A 14,955-nucleotide genomic window follows, 5' to 3' on the forward strand; every position below is an offset into this window, starting at 1 on the left:
ATATTTGATGCTCAAAGTGGTACACTTTTTTTGCATGGAAATTTGGCGTTTTAGATTGTAGGCCTGTAATTCTTAAGATTAACACACTTAAATCTGTCCAAAAAGAGTCTAGTAGACATCCCGGGTATGATAAAGTTTGAAACACAAAATCATAAATATAATAACTATATATAATTATAACAAATAATAATATAATAATAATAAAAAATATTCAATAATGTAATCAAATCAAATACACTGAAGTTGCAGAATTGTCGCTGTCATTACTTTCAGTGTTTGATGACGAATTTCCCCACAAATCGCTATCGCTCAATTCAGCAAGTGATTCTAATTTATTATTGCTATTTTCTAGCTGGTCTAAAACCGCTTTTGATGTAAAGGGATGGTTTGATTGCTATGGACAATCTCCAGTTTCCAGGCCATAAAGAACAGTACTGTATTTATAAAATAAAACTGCATGCAGGGCACTGCACAATCCACTAGGGACAAAAGAGATGTGAAATGATTTGATGCAGTAATGTAATCTGTTAATATTACAGTGTACTGTATGTATAGTGTGTGTTCCACTTTTTAAGTTTGGTGCCGCGCGCCGCCCGTAAGGAACGGAGCCCGGTGCTATGATACATCGATCGACGGACACGGCTTGCACACGCAGTGGGGAGACATCACAGGATCCTGGGGACAAGGTAAGTAACTGTACCTGGATCCTGCGATGCGATCCCAAGTGTGGCTCGAGGTTACCCCTTTTGGTACTGAAAATTCACCTCGAGCCAGACTCAGGAATACCGCTAGGGAGGTTAAATAACAGAGATCACACAATCCAATAGACCACACAATACATAGTTGCAGTTCCTCAGTAATTATTTGGTGGCATAGTGTTGCACAGTTGCTAAAAGAGAAGCGTCTTGTCAGAAGCAGGCTGAAAATCTCTAAAAATGGTTAACCTGGAATGTGAACTTTGGTAGATGAGGCTTGGTTTAGGGTTCATTTTATTAACATGAGATTGCAAGTAGAAATAGATATAGCAGATATATACCCTAGCTAGGGATGAGTTTCCAGTTCAAGTCGAACTCATGTTCGAATCGAACATTGCCTGTTCACCTGTTCGGCGAACAGTGAACAATTTGGGGTGTTTGTGGCAAATTCGAAAAGCCGCGGAACACCCTGTACAAGTCTATGGGAGAAATCTAAAGTGCTACTTTTAAAGGCTAATATGCAAGTTATTGTTCTAAAAAGTGTTTGGGGACCTGGGTCCTGCCCCAGGGGACATGTATCAATGCAAAAAAAAAGTTTTAAAAACTGCAGTTTTTTTCGGGAGCAGTGATTTTAATAATGCTTAAAGTGAAACAATAAAAGTGTAATATTCCTTTAAATTTCGTACCTGGGGGGTGTCTATAGTATGCCTGTAAAGGGGCGTATGTTTCCCGTGCTTAGAACTGTCCCTGCACAAAGTGTAATTTCTGCAGGAAAAAAAGTCATTTAAAATCACTCGCGGCTATAATGAATTGTCAGCTCCCCGTAATACAGAGAACAGTCATTGAAAGTCATTGATAAAAAAAAAGTGTGGGGTTCCCCCAAATTCAATTACCAGGCCCTTCAGGTCTGGTATGGATATTAAGGGGAACCCCCGCGTCAAACAAAAAAAAAATGACGTGGGATTCCCCCTAAAAATCCATACCAGACCCTTTATCCGAGCACGCAACCTGGCAGGCCGCAGGAAAAGAGGGGGGACGAGAGAGCGCCCCCCCGAACCATACCAGGCCACATGCCCTCAACATTGGGAGGATGCTTTGGGGGTCTGTGACCCCTCAAAGCACCTTGTCCCCATGTTGATGAGAATAAGGGCCTCATCCCCACAACCCTGGCCGGTGGTTGTGGGGGTCTGTGGGTGGGGGGCTTATCAGAATCTGGAAGCCCCCTTTAACAAGGGGACCCCCAGATCCCGCCCCCATTTGAAATGGTAAGGGGGTACAAAAGTACCCCTACCATTTCACAAAGAAAGTGTAAAAGAATGTTAATAAATACACACACACCATTGAAAAAGTCCTTTATTAAAAATAAAAAAAATAAAAGGTTCCAGCGGTGGTAATCCACTCTTGCTATCCAGCGATGAATGATCATCTCTCCGGGGTCCAGCGATGGCTGATCTGATCCAGCGACAGCTTCCCCCCATTCTTTTACACTTTCTTTGTGAAATGGTAGGGGTACTTTTGAGGGGGTGGGATCTGAGGGTCCCCTTGTTAAAGGCGGCTTCCAGATTCTGATAAGCCCCCCACCCGCAGACCCCCAAAACCACCAGCCAGAGTTGTGGGGATGAGGCCCTTGTCCTCATCAACATGGGGACAAGGTGCTTTGAGGAGTCACAGACCCTCAAAGCATCCTCCTAATGTTGAGGGTATGTGGCCTGGTACGGTTCAGGAGGGGGGACGCTCTCTCATCCCCCCTCTTTTCCTGTGGCCTGCCAGGTTGTGTGCTCGGATAAAGGGTCTGATATGGATTTTTAGGGGGAACTCCACGCCACTTTTTTTTTTAATTCGGCATGGAGTTCCCCTTAAAATCCATACCAGACCCTTCGGGTCTGGTATGGATATTTAGGAGGAACCCACCTAATTTTTTTTTTTAATTGACGCGGGGTTCCCCTTAATATCCATACCAGACCTGAAGGGCCTGGTAATTGAATTTGGGGGAACCCCACGCTTTAAAAAAAACATTTTTTATCAATGGCTTTCAATGTTCTCTGTATTAAGGGTAGCCGATAATTCATTATAACCACAAGTGATTTTAACCACTTGCCGCCCGCCCTATAACAAATAGACGGTGGCAAAGTGGTTGCATAATCCTGACCGGACGTCATATGATGTGATCAGGATTATGAGCCGCTGTGCGCCCCCGGGGGCGCGCATCGCGGCGATCGTTGTTGCGGTGTGTCAGTCTGACGGAGACTCTTTACCACGTGATCAGCCGTGTCCAATCACGGCTGATCACAGTGTAAATAGGAAAAGCTGGTGATCGGCTTTTCCTCACTCGCGTCTGTCAGACACGAGTAGAGGAGAGCCGATCGGCTGCTCCTCTGACAGGGGGGGGTCTGTGCTGATCGATCATCAGCACAGCCCCCCCGAGGATGCCCACACTTGACCACCAGGGACGCCACCAGACCACCAGGGATGCCCAGGACAAGGTATGCCACCCTAGACCACCAGGGATTCCAGTCAGTGTCACAATGGATGCCAATCAGTGCCCATAATGGATGCCAATCAGTGCCCACAATGGGCATCACTGATTGGCATGCATTATTGATTGGCACTGATTGGCATCCATTAGTACAATATATTATAATACAATGCCGCCTATCAGATCCCATCTGTGCAGCCTATCAGTGCCCATCCATGCCACCTATCAGTGCCCATCCATGCCCACCTGTGCCGCCTACCCATGCCCACCTGTGCTGCCTACCCATGCCCACCTGTGCCGACTAACCCATGCCACCTGTGCCACCTATCCATGCCCATCCATGCCAATCCATGCCAGCTATCAGTGCCAATTTGTGCCACCTATCAGTGCCCATCCGTGTCGCCCATCAGTACCACCCATCAGTGCCGCCTATCAGTGCCACATATCGGTGTCCATCAATGCCACCTCATCAGTGCCACTTCATTGGTGCCACCTCATCGGTGCCCATCAGTGCCGCCTTATCATTGCCCATCAGTGTAACCCCATCAGTGCCCATCAGTGAAGGAGAAAACTTACTTATTTGCAAAGTTTTGAAACTGAAACAAAAAAAAAACATTTTTTTTTTCAAAATTTTCGGTATTTTTTTATTTGTTTAGCAAAAAATAAAAACCGCAGAGGTGATCAAATACCACCAAAAGAAAGCTCTATTTGTGGGAAAAAAATTATAAAAATTTCATTTGGGTACAGTGTAGCATGACCGCGCAATTGTCATTCAAAGTGCGACAGCGCTGAAAGCTCAAAATTGGTCTGGGCAGGAAGGTGTTTAAGTGCCTGGTATTGAAGTGGTTAAATTACTTTTTTTCCTGCAGAAATTACACTTTGTGCAGGGACAGTTCTAAGCACGGGAAACATACGCCCCTTTACAGTAATACTATAGACACCCCACAGGTACAAAATTTAAAGGAATATTACACTTTTATTGTTTCACTTTAAGCATCATTAAAATCACTGCTCCTGAAAAAACAGCCCTTTTTAAAACGTTTTTTTGCATTGATACATTGACACCAGTGGACCATGCCTGCATATTGGGTGTTAAAATTGGCCTATTGGAGTCTCCATTGGAAGCCCATGTGACAGAGTGACAACACAGAAGCCCAAGTGGGAAACAGGAACAGAGCATTACTACTCTATAACAAAAAGTGTCTGAGCAAAGATCCAAATGGCAGGATCAACAGATATTTTTATAAAAAAAGCTTCAGATTTTTAAATATTGAACATGGCACTTGAAACGACATTTACAGATTATGAGATTTAATGATTATAATAGCATTCTTTGAATGGGGCCCATGCTGAGCTGACAACTTCTTGTGTTCAGAATGCATCAGGCCAGCTGCTCAGCACAGGATCCAGAAGCAAGTGGAGGTCACTGGAGTTCCGGTGTCTACTTCAGTGATTTCCGGCTTACGGGGTCATTGGTCAGGTATGGTAAATGCATAGTTGAACCATTCTAACTATGTATAAAATATCCATATCTGGAATTCTACTTTAACGAAAAAAGGAGGCAAAAAAGAAAAAAAAAAAAGAGAAATAAAATAGAGAATATAGAGTTTGGTGGTTCTATCATTAAGATGATGTGACAACTAAATCATTTCAGCACAGTTATCTAATGTAAATTAGATTTTAGAGTGTAGACCATATAGTGGATGATTGTGCCAAGTAGAATACAACTATAAAGAGAATAGAATATGCTGCATTACCTTATATTAAATAATACAGAAAATAGGTTTTATGAATTAGTCATGATCTCCAGTGATGGTTTGACTAATAATAGTTCTATGTAGGTGAAGATTCCATCATTGGTTTACAGGATGCAGCTATATGAATGCATACTGCAAGAATAAAAGTATAACTAAATAATACAGTATTTAAATAAAGAGTTAAAGGATTAATCAATAATTGTTTAAATAAACGGAATATTTTTAGCTGTCAATGTTTCCTTTGAACCTCTATTCAGGAAAACCACAATCCATTTGAACCTTAAAATCAATTCACAAGCAGTTAAACACAGTAGAAGCCGCTGTTTCCTTGCTCTGCATTGCAGTTAAACTCTATCACTACCTGGGGAATAAATCCACATTAATATCTAATAATAAATGAGAAGACATACAGCATGGAAGAGGATGTATGACCTACTAATAAAACTATGTAGTCATACACTAATGTAAATATTTATACTGCACTGTGCCATTAGCTCCCGCAGTTAATCTATTTCTCTCGCTAATGGATTAGAGTAGAATGCGTTCCCAGAGCAGTTTACATTAAAAAATTACTGATATATCACACAATGTGGTTGGCCTACCACACTTCCAAAGTTCATTATAGTGCATAAATGTTTGCATGTAGTTCACATTAATGCATCATTTTACTTGTAGTGGATATAAAGTCTAAATTGTAAGTGTAAGCCAGCAATTACATGAATATCTCACAAAAGTAAGTACACCCCTCACATTTTTTGTATATATTTTCATGTGACAACAGTGAAGAAATGACACTTTGCTACAATGTAAAGTAGTGAGTGTACAGCTTGTATAACAGTGTACATTTTCTGTCCCCTCGAAATAACTCAACACACAGCCATTAATGTACTAAATGACTTAGAACCCCAATACATTATATATTTTTTAAAGCAGGGGCCCTAGAGAAAGTGGAGGGAAACAGGAGGGGGGGTAGGGTTAAATCACACATGTGAGGAGTATGAGGGGGACAGATCAATCTATACACATTATACAGTAATAGAATGTCAGTGTGTGTTCTTCACTCACCGGGGCTCTGCTGTGCATCTGACCACTCTGCCAGGCACAAACCCTGCCTCTGTGTCTCCAGGTATCACCAAGCACTGACCCAGGAGTGCCCACTTCTCTGATAAGCTATAGGCTAGCATGTCACGTGATGCTGTCGCAGGATAGGCAGAGGGAGAGTGGCCTCTACAAAAGGCAGAGTTGGCTATACTGGTCTGCGATAGGTCGACTACCAAAGAGTCTCTGAGAGAGACAGACCGGTCACAGCAGTGTCACTGGTCTGATCATAGAGGCATGCAGCAGTAGGAGATGTTCTTCTGGAGACATGCCCTCCATCGCTGTGCTGCGCCCTAATGTAACTTTCGGTGATAGGTCAGACGGAGCTGCTGTCTGAGACAGAGTTAGTCACAAGGCTACATCGCACCGAAAACTGACAGCGCAGAGACCAGTTGGAGATAGAAAGTAAGGGAACTAGCGGCCGGGCGCACTAGGTGGCAGTGCGCACTAGGTGGCTGCCTAATTGGCCTAGTGGTAGCGTCGCCGCTGACTTCAGGCATCATCCCAGTATAACCACTTGAAGTCAAATAATCAGCTTGATCGCATTTTCTTTTTCACTTCTCTCTGAAAGCTTCTGGGATAGCAGGCACATAATTCTCCCATGGGTACATGTCCCTTAATTCTGATGTTACCCCCGATTCTCATACCTGGGGGTGGTGTGGCTCAGAGTGGGTGAGGGGGGTGTCAGGATTGTCAGGACTCAATGGGCCCAATCCAGATGTGCAGGCACACTGTGTGCACCAATATTGGACAATGCTGCTGCTTCATTGCGATACATTGTGTCGCCACCCTTTGACAGGACATCACTTACTGGCAGGATCAATATTTAAAAATGTATTATTATTATTATTATTATCAAAATTAAACCGAGCAAACCAAGGACCAGCTGGAGTGCTGACAGCGTAGTGCTGAAGGGCTTCCTTTGACAGTAAAATTTCTCATGTCCCCCCTACATATTATGGCATAAAGCTCCTTGGGGCCCATGTTTAAAAAAAAAAAAAAAAAAAAAAATATATATATATATATATATATATATATATATATATATATATATATATATATATATATATATATAGTGGAGTTTAATTCCTCTTTAGATCATTTCTCCCAATGCTAACCTTCATCACACTATTTCAAAGCTTCTATAAGCTAGGACAAAGGATGCTCTGGAAGAAGGATGAAAAGTGCAGTCGGCACAAAACCGAAGTTATTTCTAATTTAACACTGAAGGCACAGAGAATGGAATAGGAAGAGCTTAGAAAAGCAGTGTCATTTCTTGTGCCATGTGGGACAATTTCCGCTTCACCTCCTTTGCTCTCCTCATATGAAAGTTTCAAGCAAAAAAATACATATTTCTGAAATCTGGAATGTAAAGCTTTTCAAAGCATGAACATTTTTTTTTCTCATAAGTCAGCCTTTGAGAACTTTGAATGCAACATTGAGATTTCTGGGAATTTTTTAACATATATGAGAACAGAGTCAAAAGCATAGATTAGAGTCAACGTCAGGTGAAAGAACATTGTTTTGTGAAGCTTTGCAAAGTATTTGAAAATCTGAATAGACATATTTTGGTGTGATTTATTAAAGTCATGCTCATGCTGGCAGCAAAGTTTAGCGGTATTTATTCTACCTTACTGGCAACATTTTGCTTGCTTACTCAGGCATCCCTGTACATGCATATTGGCAGGAGGAGATATAGCCATAGCCAGATAGTCTCGGGATGTAACTCACACTTAATGGTCAAATACATTTGAATTCTAGACAGACACAAAAAACAAAATGTAACAAAGCACTGTCACTTTTTCCACACAGGGCAAAACAACAGTGTCTTTGCACAAGCATTAGCACAAGAAGTCAATGGGTTTAATTTTCCCTTCACACCCCTAAATAGGAGAAGGACGATATATTGTGGGACTTTAACTGCTTCAGCCTCAGAAGATTTTACCTCCTTCCTGACCAGAGAATTTTTTTCGATTCGACACTGCATCGCTTTAACTGACAATTGTGCGTTTGTGCGACGTTGCACCCAAAAAAAATGTACATCCTTTTTTCCCATAAATATAACTTTTTTTTGGTGGTATTTGATCACCTCTGCGTTTTTTATTTTTAGGGTTTGTGCTGCCCTAGGCCTGACTAAACTTGTGTACTCCCTAATTTAAATATGGCCCACCCCTTCCTGTCAAGGCCACACCCCAATGTAAAGGAGAAGTCCGATGTAAAAGGGACTGTAGACTCTGATGTAAGGGGGTCTCTGGTAACCATAGCCCTTTCTTTGCAAAAGAGTCTACAGAGTTCCCCCTTACATTGCGGTCCACAGAGACTGCGGGCATGACACAAGGGACAGTCAGAGATTGTGGGCATGGCACAAGAGACAGTCAGAGACTGTGGGCATGGCACAAGGGATGGTCAGAGACTGTGGGCATGACACAAGGGACAGTCAGAGACTGCTGGCATGGCACAAGGGACGGTCAGAGACTGCTGGCATGGGACAAGGGATGGTCAGAGACTGCGTAAATGGCACGGCAGGAAGTGTACCCCCAGGTGAATAGGGAAATCCAACCTGCAACCATGTGCATTATACGCAGTTGCAGCACTGTGATACTGCATTTAAGGGGCTAAAACAGGCATTGCAGAAGCAACATATTGCCTCTTCACGGCATGTCAAATTCCGATGAAAAGAGATCCGAGCATGAATTGCTTTTCAGAGGAGTGTCATTTCTTACTGACATTGTGAACGAGCATATAAAAAGCAGTTGTGATTGTACAGGATTAGGGGCAAGAGTAACGTGCATACACACACACATGTCCCCAGCAACACCCAGGCACAACCATGCTGCAAGCAACACACGGACACCACCATGTTGGAAGCAACACGCGGGCACTCCCATGCTGCCAGCAACACCCAGGCACCATCATGCTGCCAGCAACACCCAGGCACTGCCATGTTGCCAGCAACACCCGGAGACCATCATGTCGCCAGCAAGACCCGGGCACCATCATGTAGCCAGCAACACCCAGGCACCGCCATGCCGCCAGCAGCACCCAGGCACCGCCATGTCGCCAGCAACACCCGGGCACCGCCATCCTGCCAGCAACACCCGGGCACCGCAATCCTGCCAGCAACACCCAGGCACCGCCATCCTGCCAGCAACACTCAGGCACTGCCATGTCGCCAGCAACACTTGAGCCCCCCCATGTCACCAGCAACATCTGAGGACCAGTATTTCACCTCTGAGACCCAGAGACATCTATTTATTATCAAGCAATGATAGCCTGTATGTAACAGGATACAGAGCAAGCTGTCCCTGCCTGTCACCTCTGTGCTATGCAGTCTTGTCAGCCTCACCTGGTGCCATCTGTGTTGCTGCTGACATCTTCCCGACCACTCCTCTCAGCATCTTCTTCTCCTCCAGTAGATCTCCCCTGGCACCCACACAAACAGCCAGAAATTCTGCCTGCCACCACCTGTTGACTCATACAGCATCCTCATCTGCCCGCTGTGCCCGAACTTCCCACTCATGTAGACCCCTCCTCCGCTACTGCAAGTGACCTTATGCCGCCCTCTGGATTGGTGCAGGACCCAGCTCACTGGCAGAGCTGCTCCTTATGCCTGCCCCAATGACACTTGCACTGCACTGATCGACAACACAGTAGGGGATCGGAGGAGGGGGCTTTTTTTCGTTTTTTGCCCCCTCGCAAAGTGTCGCTCTAGGCCTGGGCCTTGTCAGCCTAGGCCAAAATACAGTGCTGGGTATCACACACAATCTGGTGGCTGCAGCCACCGGGATTGTGTGTGAAACTGACAGGCAGAATCTTGCCTGTCAGCTGAGAGCATTCAGGAGGCTCTACTGCCACACGATTGTTCTCACACACCGCCCAGAAACCAGCGCCCCCCCCCACTGCGCCACGCCCCGCATTCTTACCAGGCTCCACTTGTCCATCGGCGGGCCTGGGAGCTCCATGGCAGGTGCCGGTGTTCTGCCGTATAATGTCCGGCCATCAAATAGTGTCTGCCCCGTACTGCGCATGCGCAGTGCGGAACAGACGAAGCTTCGGAAAATCTCCGAAGCTGAACGGCGCCTGCGCCGTGAGTGGAGGTAGTAGCCCCACCATCCAAGCGGACATAGGGTTGTGAATATTAGAGGGCCCCTCGTGGGCGAGCTTTGCTCGCCACGCTTCGGGCTCGGCCTCGCTGCGCTCGGCTCTTTGTATTTTCCTACTCTATGTCCACTTGGATGGTGGGGCAAGAACCTGGACTCACGGCGCAGGCGCCATTCATCCTCTGCAATTTTCGGAATCTGTATCGCTGTGTACTGCGCATGCGCATTACGCAGCGGACACTATCGGATAGAGGACGTTATATGACAAGACACCGGCGGCTAGAGGGGAATGAGAAGAGCAGACACACGTCCACTCTTCTCCCCTTCTTCCCGGATGTCACTTCCGGGTCAAGCTCTCGTTGTCCCTGGCTAGCTCAGCCGGGAAATAAAGTTTTTCAGTGCAATTTGCATTGCAAAACATTTAGGGGAGCACAGGGGAGACATGCAGGGTTTTTAGACCCTGCATATCTCAATAAAGAGAACCTGTCACCTAAAAATCATCACATTGGGGACTTTTAGGTCTGGTGCTAAAATTACTGCCCATCATCTAACTTTCATGGTGATACCTTACAAGACGCTTGGTTTTGAGTGCACATCTAATTGATAATGCCAAAAATAATGCCCCAATATCCAAATTTGTATTTTACTTTATTTCATAGAATCTGCATTTTATAATTCTGTAAAACTGTATGCACATTTGTGTTTTTTTTTTCTTTTTATCATTCTGCCTAATAGCAAATATTTATCCGCTGCACTAAAAGATTAACAACTCTGATTCGGGGTGGTACTATGCACAGGTTAAACAAAAAAGGTCACTTAAAAACAGCATGCTAAATGCAGAGGTAATTATTTCTAAACTAACGGTGCCAGCAAGTATGCTTACCCACTGTTCTTCACCTGATATTACATCTGCCCATGCTAATCCCTTCTTTCATTCCTTCCTGCCCTAATGTGCTTCCCACAGACAAAATCCCAGGGTAAACAAGACATAGGTCTTTAACAAAATATAATAATGGAATACGGTAGCAAATACAAAGTTAACAGCAATTACATCGTGTCCTTTCAATGCTGACAGTAGCTATAAATAGATGGGTTTTTTTATTCCTGGAGTGAAAGGGTTAATGTTTAATGCCAGCATCTGAAGCTGCTGTAAAACTGATGAGTGAAAATCATAAAAATGTCAGAGTAATGGAATTCACGGAAAAGGTAAAGGAAGGTGACAATGGGGTCAGTCTTCATTAATACTTTTCTCGGTAACATCTGAAAAAGGTTAAAGTGAAATATTTGGGGCACTGTATCCTGTCAAGGGTAAGGTGACATATTCCATGTGCACAGAAAATGGCAAAAATATCAAATAATTTTAAAAGGAGTACAAAATGTTTTTATTGTAAAAGTGGAAATCCAGAAAAGGATTTTGCTTGAATAGCAAGGATTTTGCAATCCAGTAGGACACACAGCACATGGATTTCAATAAATTGGGTTCAGTTTAATATGTTACTTTAATTCAAATTGGACAAGTAAAATATGTTGTAAACTACAAATGCTATAATAGTGCTGTATTGGGTTCAGAAAGCCTATTCATCGTAGCCCCCTGTGAGATGATTCTTGTGATATGCAACCTTAATCTTTTGTTAGTTGGTACATCCTAAGACCCAGCACCATTCCTCTAGTCTGCCTATGTGTGCTTACTCAAAAGAAGTCAATTGCCACTTGTCATAAAAGAAAACAATTGAATAATAGTTACATTTTATTAAACACCCCTGAGATACCTGCAATCATGTTTACTTCTCCCAATGAACCACCACCTCCTTGATGCGTTTCACCACAAAGTGGCTTGATCATATGGGAGGATCCTTGTGATTATGGTTGCAGCTATATCATTGATGTTTGAATAAAATGCAGTTTGAAGTGTGGCACTCATTAACTATGATCCTTAATCTCAGTGGCGGCTGGTGCTCAAAATTTTTGGGGGTGCAAACAACTTAAAAATTCTGAAAAAAACCCCCATCAATTGCAGCCTCACTGTGCCCATCAAACTCAGCCACTGTGCCCATCAAATGCAGCCACTGTGCCATCAAACGAAGCCACTGTGCCATCAATTGCAGCCATTGTTGTCAGGGCTGGGCTGGGCTCTTCTTTCTCAAAGCTGGCCGCTCAGCTGTTGGCTAATTGCCAGCTCCTTTCTCTCCACAGTGACTCACCTGTTGATGATATCCTGCTCATCAGTCCTGCCTACTTAAGCTGTCCAGCCCAGATTATCTCTGCCTTTGCCTTGGTCACATCTCTAGAGACACTCTCCTGTGTTCCTGTTAAAGACTTGCTTGGCTGACATTCCGTCTGGTTCCAGATCCTACTTGCTGTTCTACTATGCTGTTCTCTGGCTTCCTGACGTTTTGGCTTGTCTGACTATCCGTTCCTGTTACTGAACTCTGACTACATTTACTTTATTTTACCTTTTTTATTATTATTAAACAAGTGTGATTTAACTGTACTTCTGTCTCAGTCTGATTCATGGTTTCTGACAACTGTGCCATCAATTGCAGCCACTGTGCCATCAAATTCCTCCATTTTGCCCATCAAATGCCGTCACTGTGCCCATTAAATTCCACCACTGTACCCATCAAATGCCACCATTGTGACCCATCAAATGCAGCTGCTGGGTCCCTGCCCGCCTGCTGTCTGACCAGCACTTACCCCATCTTGGTGGCGGGTCAGGCAGTGGTGAGCTGTGTCTTCTGTGTGTCTCATCTTCCTACTTCCTGCTGGCATCCAATAGCAGCGCCTGTCCTTTCAGCCAATCAGGTAACGGGTATCAGACCTGCGCTACCTAAATAGCGGCAAGGTGGTTCAGTGTTAGAAAAGCAAATATTCATTTGCTTTTCTAACACACCTGGGTGGGCTCCGAGCGCAATGCTCTGCGCTCCATGTCCAGCTTTTTTGAAGCCTATTAGAGCCATAGGCACGAATCGGGTGCGTCAAAAAAAAAAAAAACCCTGCCACTGTAATTCAGGCGCCTGGTGTCCTAAAAGGGACCAGACGCCTGAATAGGGGGTGGCAGCGGCGGCCATGGATAGATTCATGCAGTGCATTCTACATAGAGGGGGAGGCGCCCGTGCGCCCGTGCGCCTGTGCGCCCTCAGTGGACGGGCCACCCCTGCTTAATCTTATGTTACACTGCGTAGGTAGGGTTGCATTTGTTATGGTAAATTGTAAGCCCCGGGTCACACCAGTGCGATTCCAGACATTGCATGTGATTTGTACCGCATTACTGTGCAGATCACCTGCAATGTCTGTGCGATGCATTTTCAGCCATACAAAGTATATGACTGAATTTGCATTGCATTCGCACCAAAATGGTGCAGGACCCTTTTTTTGGCCCGCATTGGAATTGGATCGCATGGGTGTTCACACCTAGGTGATCTGATTCCCGCACTGGATTCGCAGGGTTACCGTATCACACCAGTGTTTACCAAGCCTCAATCCTGGAACCATGGAACACACAGGTTAATATTTTTACTGGCCAATTCCCCATACACAGGATCAGACTTTTCGCCAACAAAACCATGGATTTTTGTTCGAAGGATGTTGGCTCAAACTTATCTTGCATACACACGGTCACACAAATGTTGGCCAACAATTAAGAACGTGGGAACGTGGGGACATACAAGACGTACGACGATCTGAGAAAAAGGATGTTCAATAGCCAGTACGGCTCCTTCTGCTTAATTCGGAGCATGTGTGAACTTTTGTGCATCGGACTTGTGTACACACGATTGGAAATTCCAACAACAAAGTTTTGTTGGCGGAAAATTTGAGAACCTGCTAGCCAACATTTGTTGGCGGAAAGTTCGATGGAGCATACACATGGTCAGACTTTCAGCCAACAAGCTCACATCCAACATTTGTTTTCGGAAAATCCGATTGTGTGTATGGGGCATAAGAATAAAAGTCATCTAGATAATCAGGTTTGGCATCTGTAGAAATGTAACCATAGCCAAGAGCAAATATTTTGCTAAATATTTACAGGTATGTCTGACTACAGTGTTTGATTTTGTAGGACTGTGTTGCTTGGCCTCCCTCTAGTAATTTTATTTGGTATATTATGTTGTAAAGGAATTCAGCACTACCTTTTATGTTTGCGATCTTGAAGTTTTAGATGACTACAGAAAGACCATATTTGATGCTGCATTTGCATTTTAAAGTGGAAGTAAACCCATCGATTTAAACAGTTTCAAAAAACAGTTAATTTCCCGGCATGCCAGGAATGCTAACTGCACATTGGCTGTCTCAACCAAACTGTCAAACCATCCAATGGCTGGTGTCATAACGGACCACATGTGCAGCACCGTGGCAGTTGAAGATTAAACAGAGGCAAAGATGGCAGGTTCCTTGGCTGAAAACGATAGGGGAGTTTACTTCCACTTTAATTGTATTTTTTTGATGAGAAGTGTAGGTTAATATTCTGTTTATTATGTTTTAAAAGCTGATATTTATCTTAAATACGCATGTAAAATGCTTGTAATACAAAGCCTAAAAGCTGTCAAATAAAAATGCCTGAACATTGTTCTAAAATCCCTTTGCTCAGGTGTGAATACAACCTAAGTCTGGGTTCACATATATGTGGCTCTGGTTTCCACGCAGAGGCTGGTGCACTTGCCATTTAGCGGTTCAGATAAGATTCAGGTGCAAATTTGACAATGAAATTGCATCTGAACAGGACTGAAAAACTCACAGAACCCTTTCTTTAATTCGCATCGCAACTGTCCCTCATATATTTGAACAATTTAAAGCCGGTCGGCTTCACATGTTATGTGATTCAGATGCAGTTC

This window comes from Lithobates pipiens, unplaced genomic scaffold, assembly GCF_037356315.1.
Source record: "Lithobates pipiens isolate NorthernLeopardFrog02 unplaced genomic scaffold, aLitPip1_a1.2 Scaffold_16, whole genome shotgun sequence".
Classification (NCBI taxonomy): Eukaryota; Metazoa; Chordata; class Amphibia; order Anura; family Ranidae; genus Lithobates; species Lithobates pipiens.